The 2878-nt window shown below is 38.2% G+C and overlaps 1 non-coding gene across 1 annotated transcript; it reads left to right on the top strand.

Annotated features, from left to right (window-relative positions):
• The first annotated feature begins 2555 nt into the window (after positions 1-2555).
• LOC141681364 (small nucleolar RNA R71) lies at positions 2556-2659 on the top strand. Its single transcript, XR_012558803.1, has one exon. It is a non-coding gene; the product is annotated as a small nucleolar RNA R71 (small nucleolar RNA).
• The last annotated feature ends 219 nt before the right edge of the window (positions 2660-2878 follow it).

The following is a 2878-nucleotide window of genomic DNA, read 5'->3' as shown; positions in this document are numbered from 1 at the left end:
GCAAAGGTACCATATGGACATGTGAATGTATTCTTTTCCTGGTCATCAGGGTGTATAGGGATCTGAAAGAACCCTGAATACTCATCCAAATAGCAAAAGAATTTATGTTTAGCAAGTCTCTCAAGCATTTGATCAATGAATGGAAGAGGGTAGTGATCTTTTTTAGTGGCAGTGTTTAATCTACGATAATCAATACACATCCGCCAATCAGTGACAATTCTAGTGGGAATTAATTCATCTTTATCATTCCTAACCACTGTGGTTCCTCCTTTTTTAGGAACTACTTGAACTGGGCTTAGCCATTTTGAGTCAGAAATTGGGTAAATGATGCCCGCATCAAGTAGTTTTAAGACTTCCTTTTTAACAACCTCTTGCTTGTTAGGGTTCAAGTGGTGTTGTCCCTATATGCAAGGCTTATGATCCTTATCTAGATGAATTCTATGCATTCAAAAGTCTGAGCTAATCCCTTTAAGATCATCAATATTATACCCAATCGCTTTTCGATGCATACGCAACACAATAAGAAGCTTAGAAATTTGACTATCATCAAGACTAGAGCTACCAATCACAGGACAAGACTCGTTATCATCAAGATACACATACTTAAGATTGGATGGCAAAGGCTTGAACTCTAATTTTTTCACCTGAGGTTTATCACAAGAAGTAATCGTGTTTGTTACCTCATAAGTTTGGTTTGGATTAGCCTTCCCATCCAACTCAAGAACGAATAAGTCAACTTCAGCATGTCCTTCTCCTTCTAAAGCTTCAAGCATCAACACTGCTTCCAAGGAATCATTTAGTAAAATCCGAGGTAGCTCATCATGCAAAATTTCATCAATGACATCAATCCTGCAACAAGTATTCTGAAGCAAAGGGGACTTAAGAGTAGAGGTTAAAGTAAAATTAATTTTATCATCACCAACACTCAAAGTTAAAGTCCCACTTTTATCATCAATAACAACACCTGGAGTACAGAGGAATGGCCTACCCAAAATAATGGGGATTTGGCTATCCTCTTCCATTTCCAACACTACAAAGTCCACAGGAATATAGAATTTTCCAACCCTGACAGGCACATCCTCTAAAATAACCAAAGGGTATTTTATAGAACGGTCCACCATTTGCAGTGTCATTTGTGTGCATTGCAACTCTCCCATGTTTAATTTTTGAAAAATCGAGAGAGGCATGACAGAGACGCTAGCGCCTAAGTCACATAAAGCTTTGTCAATAAATAATGCACCTAAATGACAAGGAATTGAAAAACTTCTAGGATCTTTAAGTTTAGGTGGAGACTTATTTTGTAAAACAGCACTATACTCTTCAATAAAATCTACTTTCTCCACCTCACCAAAAGATCGTTTATTTATCAAAATATCCTTAAAAAACTTTGCATATGATGGAACTTGAGAAATTAAATCAGTGAAAGGAACTGTTACCTCAAGATTCTTGACAAGTGTCATGAACTTTACCAAACTGTTGATCTACCTTTGTTCTGTTCATCCTGCTGGGGAACAGCAACTTAGGCACAAATGGTGGATGACTATTTACAATCTTCTCATTCTCGGCTTTCTTGCTTCCTTCAGTTCCACCCTTATTTGTCTGCTCAACATCATCCACCTTGTCATCTTTGTTGGTTTCCTTCTCTTTCTCATCAGTCACATCAGTATTAGGCATTGATGGACCATCATATGTAAGACCACTCCTAAGAGAAATAGCATTCACATTCTCTTTTGGATTTGTTGGTTGTGATGGTAAAGATCCAGGATGCCTTGCAGTTGAAGAACTAGCCAATTGTGCAATCTGAGTTTCCATATTCTTGTTATGGACTTTCATATCTTTAATCTCTTGCATCAGTAATATCAGCATCTCATTTGTTTGATCAGGCTGTGCAGCTTGACTAGCTTGAGGAGCGTAATTTTGAGGAGGCTTCTGAAATCCAGGAGAATTCATAGGTCCTTGAGAAGGCCTATACTGTTGTTGTTGAGAACTCTGATAAGATTGATGATATGGTTGCTGCTGGTTAGGCATAGGAAGATTTTCAGCATTGTTGTTTCTATATGAGAAATTCGGATGGTCTCTCCAACCGGGATTATAAGTGTTGAAGTATGGATTATACAGCTTCCTCTGCTGAAAAACATTTGCTTGCTCCATCTGAAAATTTTGTGAATTCTGAAAATTGTATGAGCACTTGTTACCCATGTGGCCTTGGATTCCACATACTTCACAAACAAGATTATTCATGTGAGCCATGGATGACAATGCATTAATACTCATAGGAGGAGAAGTAAATGCCTGTTAATTCTTCAATGAATGAATCTCCTGAGTGAATGCAGCGAGCTGAGATAATAAAAGAGAATAAGCCTCTACTTCAAGTTTAGCCCCTTTCTTAGGTGCTCTCGGGTTATTGAAGTGATGAGTGGCCAAATTTGCAAGAAAAGTATATGCATCATCAACTCCTTTGTCTAGAAATACACCACCTGCAGCATTATTAACTGTACCCTTTGTTTCAGGGTTAAGACCATTGTAGAAGCGTTTAATCAGAAACCACTTCTCAAGACCATGATGAGGGCATGCTCGTTAAAGATCTTTGAATCTCTCCCAAGCATCTTTAAGAGACTCTCCACTCTTATTTGAAACCCGTCATCTTGTCAATCAAGTCGTCAGTTCTGTTCGGAGGGAAAAACTTAGTTAAGAAAGCTTGAGCAATTACATTCCACTCAGTCACATTAATATCATTCAACCATTTTTGAGCTTTGTCATGAAGAGAAAACCCGAACAACATGACTTTAAGTTGGTCTGCAGTGACACCTCGATGTTTGATGGTAGAACAAAGTTGTTAAAACCTTTGTAGATGAGTTGTAGGGTCTTCAGAGGGAAG

The sequence above is a fragment of the Apium graveolens genome, chromosome 8, assembly GCF_009905375.1.
Source record: "Apium graveolens cultivar Ventura chromosome 8, ASM990537v1, whole genome shotgun sequence".
In the NCBI taxonomy this organism is placed as follows: domain Eukaryota; kingdom Viridiplantae; phylum Streptophyta; class Magnoliopsida; order Apiales; family Apiaceae; genus Apium; species Apium graveolens.
This window is presented reverse-complemented; position numbering and strand designations above follow the sequence as displayed.